Below are 13,525 nucleotides of genomic sequence, written 5' to 3' on the forward strand. Positions count from 1 at the left end.
ACAAAATGTGAAAGATGCCAACTTGGACATGGAAACAATGGCACCTACTGTTCAGGACCATGGGTGTGTGATGGGAGCTACCAGATAAGGCACGTGTGTTTGACAAGTGTGAGTTCTGCTCTCCAGGAGGGATCCAGTGGTCCCTAACCTGTGGTAATTTGAAATTTGTTGTTACCGTTGTTCAGTCAATAAATCGTGCCTGACTTTGCGACCCCCTGAAATGCAGCACAGCAGTCTTCCTTGTCCTTCACTGTCTCCTGGAGTTTGCCCAAACTCATGTCCATTGAGTCAGTGATGCCTGATGCCATCCAACCATCTCATCCTCCCTGGTCCCCTTCTCCTTTTGCCCTCAATCTTTCCCAGCATCAGAGTCTTTTCCAATGAATCAGTTCTTCACATAATGTGGCCAAAATATTAGAGTTTCAGCTTCAGCATTGGTTCTTCCAGTGGACATTCAGGGTTAATTTCCTTTAGGATTGACTGGTTTGATCTCCTTACAGTCCAAGGGACTCTCAAGAGTCTTCTCCAACATCACAGTTCAAAAGCATCAATTCTTTAGCGCTCAGCCTTCTTTATGGTCCAACTTTCACGTCCATACATGACTACTGGAAAAACCATAGCTTTGACTATATGGACCTTTGTCAGCAAATGCAGCAGCAGCAGCAGCTCTTTAATAGGAGAAGGCAATGGCAACCCACTCCAGTACTCTTGCCTGGAAAATCCCATGGACAGAGGAGCCTGGTAGACTGCAGTCCATGGGGTCTCAAAGAGTCCGACGCGACTGAGCGACTTCCCTTTCACTTTTCACTTTCATGCATTGGAGAAGGAAATGGCAACCCACTCCAGTGTTCTTGCCTGGAGAATCCCAGGGATAGCGGAGCCTGGTGGGCTGCCATCTGTGTGGTTGCACAGAGTCGGACACGACTGAAGCGACTTAGTAGTAGTAGTAGTAGTAGTAGTAGTAGTAGTAGTAGTAGTAGCTCTTTAATATGCTGTCTGTGTTTGTCATAGCTTTTCTTCCAAGGAGCATCTTTTAATTTCATGGCTGCAATCACTGTCCACAGTGATTTTGGAGCCCAAGAAAATAAAATCTGTCACTGTTTCCACTTTTCCCCTTCTATTTGCCATGAAGTGATGGGACTGGATGCCATGATCTTAGTTTTGTGAATGTTGAGTTTTATGCCAGCTTTTTCACTCTCCTCTTTCACTTTCATCAAGAGGCTCTTTAGTTCCTCTTCACTTTCTGCAATAAGGGTGGTGTCATCTGCACATCTGAGGTTATTGATATTTCTCCCGGCAATCTTGACTCCAGCTTGTGCTTTATCCAGCCTGGTATTTTGCATGATATACTCTGCATATAAGTTAAGTTAAGCAGGGTAACAATGTACAGCCTCGATGTACTCCTTTCCCAATTAATTTGCTGAGGCACTGATCTGAGCACATCCCAGGCCTGTGGGTGGAGAGAGACAGTGATTTAGCTTCTGAGGGAGCCACGCCTCCTACCCTCCCTCTGCATTCTACGGAGCTTGTGAGGTTTTCTAATCTTTGTCGTTTTTGGTTTGTTTTTTTTTTTGGCGGGGTGGGGCCAGGGGGGATGGAATATAATTGCTTTACAATGTTGTGTTAGTTTCTCTGTACAGTGAAGTGAATCAGCTATAGTACACATATATCCCTTCCCTTTTGGACCTCCCTTCCACCCTACCCCCCATCTCACCCCTTTAGGTCATCACAGAACCCTGAGCTGAGCTTCCTGTGCTTTACAGCATGCATGCATGCTCAGTCCTGTCCAACTCTGTGACCCCATGGACTGTAGCCCGCCAAGCTCCTCTGTCCATGGGATTTTCCAGGCAGGAATACTGGAGCAGGTTGCCATTTCTTACTCCAGGGGATCTCCTCAGCCCAGGGATCGAACCAGAGGCTCCTGCTTTGGCAGGTAGTTTCTTTACCCCTGAGCCACTAGGGAAGCCCTGTTCTTTGTCTTGTCATTGTTCAGTTGCTGAGTGGTGTCCAACTGTTTGCAACCCTATGGACTATAGCACACCAGGCTTCCCTGTTCTCCACTATCTTTGTCTTGAGAGCACAATTCTCTTAAAGTAATAAAAAGTTGGTTTTTGTGTGAAGAATGACCACAAAGTGAGAGGTGAAGTTTGAGTAAAACTCTGGATTGTGAAGATAAGCCAAGAAAGATGACCTCTTGACAAAGTTGCGATTTTCCCAGAAAACAAAAGTCACCGTGAGAGTTCCCAGGTTCTGCAGGTTGGTGATTCCTGGTGCTCTGTGTATGCAGCTCTAAAGACTGTCAGGAGCAGGGCTAACCTGGTGGCTCAGACAGTGAAGAATCTGCCCGCAATGAGGGAGATGGTCAAGGCTCTGTGCAATATGCTTGGATGCCTTGTTAGAACCTGTAGGGAAGCCTTGATTTGAGGCAACATTCATTTAGCATATAACCTCTGGAAGATAGAAATTTAGAGGGTAGAAATCTTCACTTCTGTTTAAAAAGAGGAGAAAACATGCTCTTTTTTTTTTTTTTTTTGTCTTTTACTGATTAATTCCAGATACTTTTTGACCCATTGCATTAGGAATGACTGTGTTATGTTCTCTGCTATGATCTTTGGATCTTTAGGACAGACCTGCCCATCTCAGGTCTGCCCAGAGCTGAGTCCTTCCCACAACTCTGGGAGGGAGAGGGAGAGCTGGGGACAGGAGACGGATTATCAGTGGACAAATCAGGACCAAATTCTGGATGGATGGATTCAAATCCTTCCTTTGCAGGTAGCTGCTGACTCTTTTGAAAGGACACTGAAGTCACTGGTGGGTTGAGCCATGTGCCCTTATTCTAAACCATATAAACTAGGTAACTGGAGGGTCACCCCCATCCCCATTCTCCAGAAGTTGTTATCCTAAAGCTTGCATTAGGATAACAATCTAATATGCATAGGATAACCTAATCCTATGCATTCCATAAGGTACCTGTGAGTCATAATTGCAACTGCAGAAAGAGGGAGAAAGAGAAGAAAGGAAAGTGGCATGTTAGTTTATCAGGATATGAGAAATCACACCTCGATTTTTATTTAAAAGAAAAAAAAGTTAGGCTGAGATTCATTCATTCATTGCTGCATGACGGACGTCACCAGGAGTCTGACTGCTTTTTCAGCTCTGCACCTGCAGAGGCTAGGTGGACACCTCTCCTGACCATCATCAGATCCAGGGGAAACTTGTTCCTGCCACCTGACTGACTGTCATTGATTTGGTGGCCATTTGTTGAGTGCCTGCTACCTCCAACATCAGCCAGGTGCCTGGATACAGAAAACATGCAATGAATGTTAAAGTGTTTATGCAAGATGCTTTTTTCGGCCTTGAGACGAAGGGAAGAGAAAAATGAACAAAGCCTAGTCTCCTTGAGGCTCACGATCCAGAGATAGACAAGAAGACAATTAATTATAAGTCAGGTCAACCCCAGTGTGGGTTATAAAGGAGAGAGAGGAATACCATGGAAGTACAAAGAGAAGAGAGAGGAGGGCAGAGAGAGGAGTGGACTGAGAGAAAGCGGGCGGAGCAGGTGCCCAGAGGAAAGCGCGCCAGCAAGGGCAGAACTGGCACCGAGCAGGGCAGACACCAGTTGCACTTGAGGAGCTTGGGGTAACGCCAGGCAGCAAGAAGGAGTCAGGAGAGGTGTCGAGGTGTGTGGTGGAAGATGGGGCTGGAGCCTGCAGTTATTCCCAAGGCACCAGGAACCATCAGAGGTTTTGAGCAGGGAGCAAGGCATCGGGTGCTTTGTGTTTTAGGAAGAGAAGTTGAAGAGGATGGATTGAGGCAGGATGAGTGCCATGGGGAGGCTCCTGCAGTGGGTCACTGGATGAATGACAGGGCTTGGCCGAGGGCAGTGGAAATGAAATGGAGGTTACGCCAGAATGATTTGTACTCGAAAGCCAATCTGTGAATTTATAATGGGCATGAACCTACCCAACCACTTGAATGATTAGGTCAGCTGGCCAGAACACAGCTTTTTAAATTGAAGTACATTAATAATCAAAGGATTATTCGGTGAAAGTGGAGTTAAGGGAAAAGGAGTTTAATGGTCTGAACAGACCTTCCACTCGATCTATCGCTGTCTTTGCATAGCGGTAGTTACACAGCTGAAGTCTCTGGTGAGTTGTTACTCTTCTCTGGAAAGACCCTTGGCCCGCAGGAGGAACTGCTCCCCTGGCCAGAACTGGAGAGAGGCCGTATTCGAGGATCTTTTGGTTTCAAGAAAAGGAACTCACTCATCAATGAGCAAGTAAAATGGGAAATAATTATAAGGAAGGGGAATCTTCCACCCCAAATACTAGAAAGGGGCCAGACTTTCTGGGGCTTAGAAAATCCCAGGTCCTTTCTCCTTCCCACTTCCTTCCCTCTACATCCACTGAGAATCTGCTTTCTTCTGGACACATTGGCCTTTCTGTTCCCATTCAATTGCATGGACCCCATTATAACTGCCCCCAAATGGTGGTCTTGACCCCTAGTCAGACTTACAGTCTGCTCCTCACACCTGACCCAGTTTCTGTGTCTCAAGTACTAAAACTTGAAGAGAGGATCCCATTGTTCCAGCTTGGATCAGGGACCTTTCCCTTACCTAGTCAGGCCGAAAATGTGACATGATAGATTCTTAGAGGAAAAAAAAAATGGTAGTCAACCCTGGATAACTCTAGTGTACTGGCATTATTGTTCAGCTCTGTTCACTGATTCAGTATACTGGTTGTCTTTTGCTGTATAACAGAGTACTCCAAAACCTAGCACCTTAAATAATAAGTGTTTATTATATTATATACCCAGTTCTGTGAGTCCAGAATTCAGGGACAGCTTACCTGGGTGTTTCTGCCTCAGAGTCTCTCATGAGGTCGTCGTCACTATTCTGTGAGGCTGTCACCATTTGAAAGGCGGGCTGGGGGCTGACCTGCTTCCGTGACAGGAAGGAAGCCTCCTTGCCTCACTGGCTGCTGGCTGGTGACCTCAGTTCCTTGGCATGTGGGTGTCTCCATAGGCTAGGTATCCTTAGGACGTGGCAGCTGGCTTCCCCAAGAGCGACTGTTCCAGAAGGAGCACCTAAGATGGAAGCCGCAGCCTTTTATAACCTAATCTCAGAAGTGATGATCACTAGCGCCCTGTTCTGTTGGTCACACAGACCAACCCTGGTACAATGTGGGCGGGGGATACACAGAGGTGGGGATACCAGGAAATGAGGCTCCTTGGGAATCACCTTGAAGACCCGTTACCATATTCAGCAGACAGTGATTTCGTGCCTACATGTGCGCCAGGTGCTAGAAACGGAGAGCTTGTCACACAGAGTTTCGTCCCTGAGGAGCTCAGTGTCTGGTGGGGGACACCTTATAAGAACACCATCATGTGTCCCCTGAGCCACCACACTTAGCCTCATGAGATTCACATCTTTTCACAGCAGTCTCTTATTTAACTGTCCTCAAGTAGATCCCTTGTTTGCCCAGATGGAGTTTTGATTTGCTTTTTTTAAGTCACAGCCACAGTAAGAAATACATTTTATGTCACAAACCAGTACATACATAGACACATTTATATTGGAAACAAATTTCACAGAAGAGTTTACACCCTCACTGCCTGCAATATATTCAAATATTTCCTATTCTAGGCAATTTCATTTTTTGCAAAAGTTGGTCACAATCTCATGGATTTCATAGCCTGTCGCGTTGTGACCTGCCGAGTGGAAAGCAGTAGTCTAAAGAAGTCCAAACTCTCTGCCACTCACAACAAAGCCCCTCACCATCTACCTGTCTGCAGCTCCCCCCCTCATTCATAGTTAACAATGACACCCTGCATAAGGCTTCTCTACCTGGAGCTCTCTCCTCTCCTTCCCCACATGGTTTGGAGAACTCTTATTCATCCTTTAAAACCCAGCTTTAAGGTGAGACTCCTCTTCTTGCTCCATCCTCTGGCCCCCAGAGCATTTCCTGGACACTTGGTCCCTCAGCCTGTCCTAGGGCCAGCTACTCCAAGCCCACCCTGTGTTTTCACTGAATCTCTCTCAGTACATTTAGGACATTGAGCAAATTAGCATCACACAAATGACGGTGCTGCAAATGAGCGGTGTGCAGAGTTGGGGGTGTTGCAGGCAGGTTTCCTGTCGATGGAGCCACGTGCTGCAGAAAAAGGATCCCTCCCCCACAGCCGGCCGTGTCCCCGCTCATCCATCACAGGTATAATTTGCACCGGAACTGGCTGCCTGGGTTCATTACTGCGGTTCATTTTAGCTGATCTGGTTTCTTTTTCTTTCTCCTTACTTTTTTCTTGTGCTTGTGTCGATGGGGACAGCCTAGTGAGAGAGGGAGCTTTAGGCAGCAAGATAGAAAGGCCTCTATATCTGCACCCGCCCTGCAGGAGGGGGGTTTCCTTTCTGAAGTGGTACGGAAGGAGGGTTTTGAGGTTTTTGAATATTTGCTTCTGAGTATCTTAAGTAAGAGATTTGTTTGCCCACATTTGTACTATCTTGGCAAGCTAGCAACCCGACAAAATATTTTCTGGTTGGTTTTGCCTGTGCCGTGGTTTTTATTTTTGAGGGGAAGAAAAATTTACACCTTGGTTAAATTGTTCTGAAATACAACGGCTGTTGTTTTAAATTGCTGTTAACTTCAAGGGTTGAAGCTAATATGATTTCCAGGCTCATGGGAGTTGCTGATAGACTATGCTGTGAACCATAACCAGAAATGAAAAAAAAAAAATTAGACACGCGCAAAAGCAATTAAATTATTCCTTCTCCAATATTCTCATTTCTGCATTTATCAACGGCTGGGTAACTACCCAAGGATATGCTGACTTCCTTGTGGTGTGTGCCCGATGGGGGGAGGGAAGTGGGGTGGGAGACAGACTATAAACAGATCATTACTGTGGAGTGTGATAAATAGTCTATAATAGAGTACCTATCACATGCATAGAGAGGGGAGTTATTTATTCACGTTCAGCAGTATTTTTCAAACGAAGGTTGCCTCCCTTAGTGGATCGTGAAATCCATTATAAGGTGGCAAACAGCATTTTTAAAAATGGGATAATAGAATGAAATAGATCAAGTTGCATCCTCCACAGGAAGTTTAGATACTGTTTTCGGAAGCCTTTGTTTCAGTTAGGCATCTACTGCATTGCAATGTGAAATCTGTTTCTTGAGATTGAGTCTCAGGCAGAGATGTTTGAAAGCCACTGAGGGGTGGAGGGAAGGCTCCCCAGAGGAGGTGGCATTTGAACTGGGCCTTGGAGAATGGTGGGCTTGCCCCAAAAGAAGGACATTCCAGGCAGAGGGGAAAGGATATGGCCAAATGGGGGAGGAGTTTGTTCTTGTCCAGGGGTGGGTGTTCTCCATGACTGGACTGCAGGGTGCGGGGACAGGAGTAGCTGCAGGTGCCCCTGGGGAGGCAGGTGGAGCCAATGAACCACTTGTAAGTACAAGTATCAGGGCCTCAGTTCATCCCAGAAACTCCATTTTTCTGCGGATGAGTTTGGCCTTGGGAATCTGTGTTTCTGATAAGCTTCCCTGGGCAGTGAGGTGCTAGTAGAGGTGTGACACCAACAACTCTGGGTTTTTGAAAGGTGATTTGGGGTCATAATTTAGATAGAAGAGTGATTGGAGGGAAGGGAAATCGAGAGACCAAGCAAGAGATAAGGGCCTGAATTTAGGTGAGGCAGTTAGTGGAGCAAAGGGACTAGGTTGGAGGGAGATTTTGGAAGTGAGTTGCCTGGGTTAAGGGAGAAAAGAGAATAAGAAGTCACAGATGATTCTAAAATATGTAGAGAGTACATGTGCTTTGCTCTGATTGCCAATCTGTGAACAACCTCCTGGTTGTTAGACCTGACTCAGGTTAATCTAACTCTACAAGGGACTGACCAGTATACCTAGACTGCTAGTTGACTGGTTTGATTTACAGTGAGGGAGGTGCCTTAACCTTTTTGGGTACAAAGGTACTTATATCTTTGCTCAGCAGTATCAGAGCACCTGGGGAATGGCACCAGTAATTAGAAGATTTAGGGAAGAAGAATGGTATGGTCTAGGAGGTATTTCATGGAGGCTTTGAAATTGCCTGACTGACCAACTTTACCCTGCTCACATTAGAATGTGATCAGAATACTCGTGGAGGTGATACAGTGTCTCTGCCCCTCAGTTTTTTCTTCCATGTTGAAGATGTATCTTGGTGTGTGCTTTATACTTACTTATTTCTTTGTATTCGACTTGTATGTACAAGTCATCTTTTAGGGGTAGTTTCTTCTTCATATGTCTTCCCTCTTGGTTTCATTTTCAGAAAGGACACTGACATTTATTTACTGAGCAAGCCCCTTTGCATGGGTAGCTTATCTTCACGGTTGGCTTTCTCTCCAAATTCTGAGCTTGTGAGACCTCTCTGCTGCTGTTTCCATGACCCATGATCCTGCTGGGCATGGTGGAGTGGAAGGGACACTCTGCGGAGGACATGTTCAGAATCCCGGCTCCACAGGGGCCTGGGAGCTGGTGACGCTTCCCGTGTGTGTGACGCCTCCTCCAAACCTAATGACTGTCCTCCCCTCACATATTCAGTGGGGAAACGGGCTGGATGTGTAAGACAGCAAGGCCAGTGGGAGGGACTGTGCCTCTGTTTTCTTAAACAGTTCTCTGTTCCTCATCCTTTACTAGAAGCTTGTAGGAGTTCAGATTTTTTTTTAAGTCTGTCAAGAAAAATAACCAGCTTGAAATATGTCAGGACTAGAATAGCCTTAGTCTCTACAAAGACGATTTAAAATGTTTATACTCATGTATCAAATAAAATAATACTGTAGGCAAGGTACTGAAAACATTTGTAATCACTCCAGTAATTTGCTTATTTACCACTGCTTTGAAAACAATTCCACGTTACTTCTAATAATAGTATTAGCAACCACAACAGTAACGGCAACTAATATTGAGTATTTATTGTATACCAGGCACTAAAGCTGGTTTTACATCCCTAATATCACTGAACTCTTCCCCTACTGACCCAAGATACAGACACTGTCACCTTCATTTTACATATAAGTAAACTGAGGTGAGAGAAGTTAAAAAAATAGGCCACGGTCACATGGCTAAAATGCAGCAATGATAAAGCTCTTTGATGAGAGAGGAAGTGAAAGAGAGTGAGGAAGAACTTATAAACCATTAGGCAATACTGCCTGGGATCAACTGGGCAATGGTTTTATGTGATTCAGGGAGACTGACTCTGTTATTAGCTTAATATGTAGCTGTCTACATAGAAATATGATGATTTCTTGCATTCTTATATATCTGGTGGATTGGGTTGTTTTTCTTTTATTCCACAAGTACTGGTTGCAAGTTTAGTATACACAAAGTCCTCTGCTAGGCCCTTAGAAAATAAAAAGCCTTTGAGGAGCTCCTTATCCTGGACAGAACAGAAGAGAGATACGTTTGGTGGAATCATGTGAGATTGCCATTGGAAATTTACACGGGAAGGTTTCACACGACTTAACCTGACACATAACTAAAACGAGGTGATGGAATATTAGCTGAACATACTGACCTCTCATTATGTTTCAGGCGCCACGCTAAACATTTTACATGCACTAGTTCCTGAATCCTTAAAATAAGTCTCAGACGTGAGTACTATAATTATCCCTGTTTTAGAGATGAGGAAGTTGAAGCTCTGAAGGGTGAAGTGACTTGCCCAGAGCCACACACCTGGTGTGTGACAGAGATGGAATTTGAGCCCCGGGCACTCTCAGTGCACAGCCAGTGCACTTAAGCCTCAGATTATAAGCACCTCAAGAGGTTCAAATAAAAGTACCAAGCTTATTTATGCACATTGAGGACTTATAAGTTTTTTATATCACAAACATTCATTGGGTATATCTCAGAGTTCTGTGATCTGGACACATCTGGTCATGCATATCACCACTTAATCTCCAGTATTTGCATTCTCCCCGCTCTGAGAACGGCTAACCAACTGAGGGGAACACGTGGAGGAAGGATGCAAAAAACAGCAACATTTTCACTTTTACTTGTTATGTTGGTATTGAACCTGTTTATTTAGAGGTACAAGCCCATGCTAGAACATTTCAATTTTATCTTTTTTTTCCACCTGTGTCCAGTTGCCCTTCTTACTAGGTCACATATACAGACAAGCATCATAGGAGGGAGCTTGTACATAACTGTAGACGATTAAAGTTTTTTGCATATGATCAAGCCATTTAAAGAACTTTCCTTTGTAAAAGTTTTCTAATCTTATATTCAGATACCAAAATCCTGTCTATATAAACCATCACTTAAAATTTTATGTACAAAGGCATATCCCTTATTTTAAATCCTGTCTATATAAACCATCACTTAAATTTTTATGTACAAAGGCATATCCCTTATTTTAAATGTTACTTTTTTTATTTGCATGTGGGAAATTTTAAGAAGTTGTTTTTGTTTTATTATTGCTGCTGCTGCTGCTGCTAAGTTGCTCCAGTCGTGTCCGACTCTGTGCAACCCCAGAGACGGCAGCCCACCAGGCTCCCCCATCCCCGGGATTCTCCAGGCAAGAACACTGGAGTGGGTTGCCATTTCCTTCTCCAATGCTTGAAAGTGAAAAGTGAGAGTGAAGTCACTCAGTCATGTCTGACTCTTAGCGACCCCATGGACGGCAGCCTACCAGGTTCCTCCATCCATGGGATTTTCCAAGCAAGAGTTTTATTATTAAATGATACCAATTTGGTGTTATACCTGGTGAGTCTGAGATTCTCCCCACTGCTATCCCAGTATTTTGTGACCCACCTCTACCCTCCCAAATATTCTAAATTATCCTTGACAACTGGCAAAGTAAATCTTCCCCAGTGAGAAAGGATGGCCCCTTCTGCCTATGAGCCCCTCTGCCAATGAGAGAGGATGGTCCCCCTAACTACCACTGAACTTGGTTTTTATTGAAATAGCACAGACTGCTTGTTCCCAGGATCCTTTTGGGGACTTGAAGAGAGGGTGTGTTGAGGAGTCAACCAGGCCTGGGTTCCCCCCAGCTCTTCTTAGACTGATGACCTAAGGCAAATGATGAGAAACATTGGGAGACTCATCAGTGAAAATCTGGATAATTAAACAGTATTCTGTGGGTTTGTGTGAAGGTTCAGGCAATAATACATACTATAAGAATAAAGTATCTAGAATAATGCCTGGCAGGATTTAGTAGGCCCTTAATAAATGTCAGCTCTGGTATTTGGGCATTTGTGAGAAAGCCCGCAGTGCCCTATCCTCTTCTGGAGCTCACCTCTTTGTTAAGTGATTTTAAAGTCAGATTTGTATTTTTTTAGGAGTTTTGGCTTAGTAGGGAGATAAGCTTTCTGAAATCCATTAACATTTCATTGGAGCTGTGAAGCAACAGCTGTAAAACTTGCTTGGTGGGCCCTAATTGCAATGAATAATCCATGGACTCCTTTGAAATGTAATTCTTCAAAATGTGTATAATAATTAAACTCTAGCCAATCCAAAGGCACTTTAAAACAGGTTTTAAAATTTCCCAAGCCAATTAGAAAACTGGTTGGTCCAACTGTCAAGTGTAGAGAAATAATGCTAATTTATGCAAAGGCTTCAGTTCCAGGAAGACCTTGGCTGAATGTGAACACAACACATATCTTCTGAGAAAACACCTCCATGATACTATGTGATACTAAATCACTGACTGTATTTGTTAAGGCGGGTCTAAATACAAAGCACACATTGTGAGTGACAGAGTGGCAGTTACTTGAACAAGATATGGTTTGTTTTTTGAAGAGATCTATCTTGAATATGACAACATTGTATACCAACCTTGACATATTTATTTTGTACAATAAAACAGCATAGTTACAGTATCCTTATAAAAGCAAATGTGGTATGCTGCCATTTTGTTTTTTTTAATGCTCAGGGGATTTGTATTAGAAACTAACCAATTTCACTTAAATAATTTAAATCTAAGGATAATTTTAGAACTCAGTATCTGGGGGATATGGGTTTGAGCTTTCTATCAGCAGAACCCCATTGCTATATGTATTATAAACTAAAATAATTTTAAAGTATTTCTGGTGCCTACATATGTATTTTTAAAACTCTGAATCACATATTTGTACAATCCATCTTTTACTTTGATATTTATTTAAAATAAAAGACAACAAACCCCCAACTTTATTTTTGTGGGCATTTACAGGAAAAGTAAATGTAATTAAACCACACAGACACCTACTCCCAATCCACACTGTCATAATTAACATTTCTTTAAGTGCTCTGGATGCTGGATGGTTTATGGAGATGTCTCAATTTGAGATTAAATATGGGTGGTAATTATACTTGGACTAAAGAGTGTTAAAAGGCTAGGTAGCTCTCTTTCTCTTTTTTTAACCTATTCTATTTCAATGGATATTTGGGTAGCTCTCTTTAAGACTGGGGATCACATCGTGAAAATTCCACAAATGTGACGATACAGATATCTGCATAAAGAGTAAGCACTGGGAACTGGATGTTTTAAGAGTGACTTACTTCCCTCCTCACCTTCCTCTTGGCTGCTAAAGTGTTGTGTGTGTGTTTTTTTTTTTAATGTTGACATACAGGTTTACAGATAAGGTTTCACTACACTTCGGAATGGAAAGAGGGTGTTGCAAAGGAAAGCTTAGTAGAATTAAAAGTTGGAATGAATTACCAAATAAGTTAAAAGTGATGTTTTCGCTTTTGTTTTTTTAAAGCATAAGCAAAAAAGGATTTATTGGGACATATTCTAATTAGAGTTTAAACAAATATTGTGTTTTTTGTTTTGTTTTTAAACTACCCCCACTTCCTGGCGCTCCCCCCGCCCCCCCCCCAACTAAAACTAGCGTGTGTGTGTGTGTGTGTGTGTGTGTGTGTGTGTGTGTGTGCAGGGCGCCTGCTGAGAATAGCACGCATCTCGTAGATCTTTAAAAAAAAAAAAAAACAACCCTGTTTCTTGAATAAACCACTACGTTTCTTGAGGTTAAAAAGAATCCCAAAGGAAGCAGGAATTATCAGCTTTGGAGTTTGATTTTTCTAAAAAAAAAAAAAAAAAATTTTTTTTTTTTTTAAATTAAAAAAATCCTAATCTCCGCATTTTTTGCTAGGCGAGAACCGAAGTTTGGAGGTAGACGAACAGGCGAGCGGTTTGCCCGGGCGCAGAGCATGAAGGCCGGGCGGGCGCGGGGAGCGGGCGCCCGCCGCCCGGCGCGGGGGTGAGCGAGAGAGAGAGCGGAGCGCGTGTGGCCGGCGCCGCTCGGCCGGGAGCTCCCGCGCCCGCGCCCCGCGCCCCGCGCCCGCCGCCGCCGCCGCCGCCCCTGGTGCGATGGCGCAGAAACCCCGTTGACAAGGCACTGCTTTTTCATGACGGTGAGTTTCCCTTTGAGTGTATTATAATTTTGTGATAAAAATTTCAAGGAGAAAAAAAAAACACACACAACCTCCTTCCTCTGCCTCTTTCCTTCGGGGAGGGGAAAAGCGAGGGCGGGGGGGCTGGAGATCTATCTCCAGACAGACAGAAAAGAAAGAGGAGCA

At 43.9% G+C, this 13,525-nt stretch overlaps 1 protein-coding gene across 1 annotated transcript in view; it reads left to right on the top strand.

The window, feature by feature from the left end:
- Positions 1 to 13,525, top strand: part of BICRAL (BICRA like chromatin remodeling complex associated protein) — a 106,490-nt gene that overhangs the window by 15,874 nt on the left and 77,091 nt on the right. Inside the window, exon 2 of the mRNA XM_024983694.2 lies at positions 13,099 to 13,360. The gene's annotated coding sequence lies outside the window, so the exon portion shown is untranslated. The remainder of the gene's footprint in view (positions 1 to 13,098; positions 13,361 to 13,525) is intronic.

Source organism: Bos taurus, chromosome 23 (genome assembly GCF_002263795.3).
Source record: "Bos taurus isolate L1 Dominette 01449 registration number 42190680 breed Hereford chromosome 23, ARS-UCD2.0, whole genome shotgun sequence".
In the NCBI taxonomy this organism is placed as follows: domain Eukaryota; kingdom Metazoa; phylum Chordata; class Mammalia; order Artiodactyla; family Bovidae; genus Bos; species Bos taurus.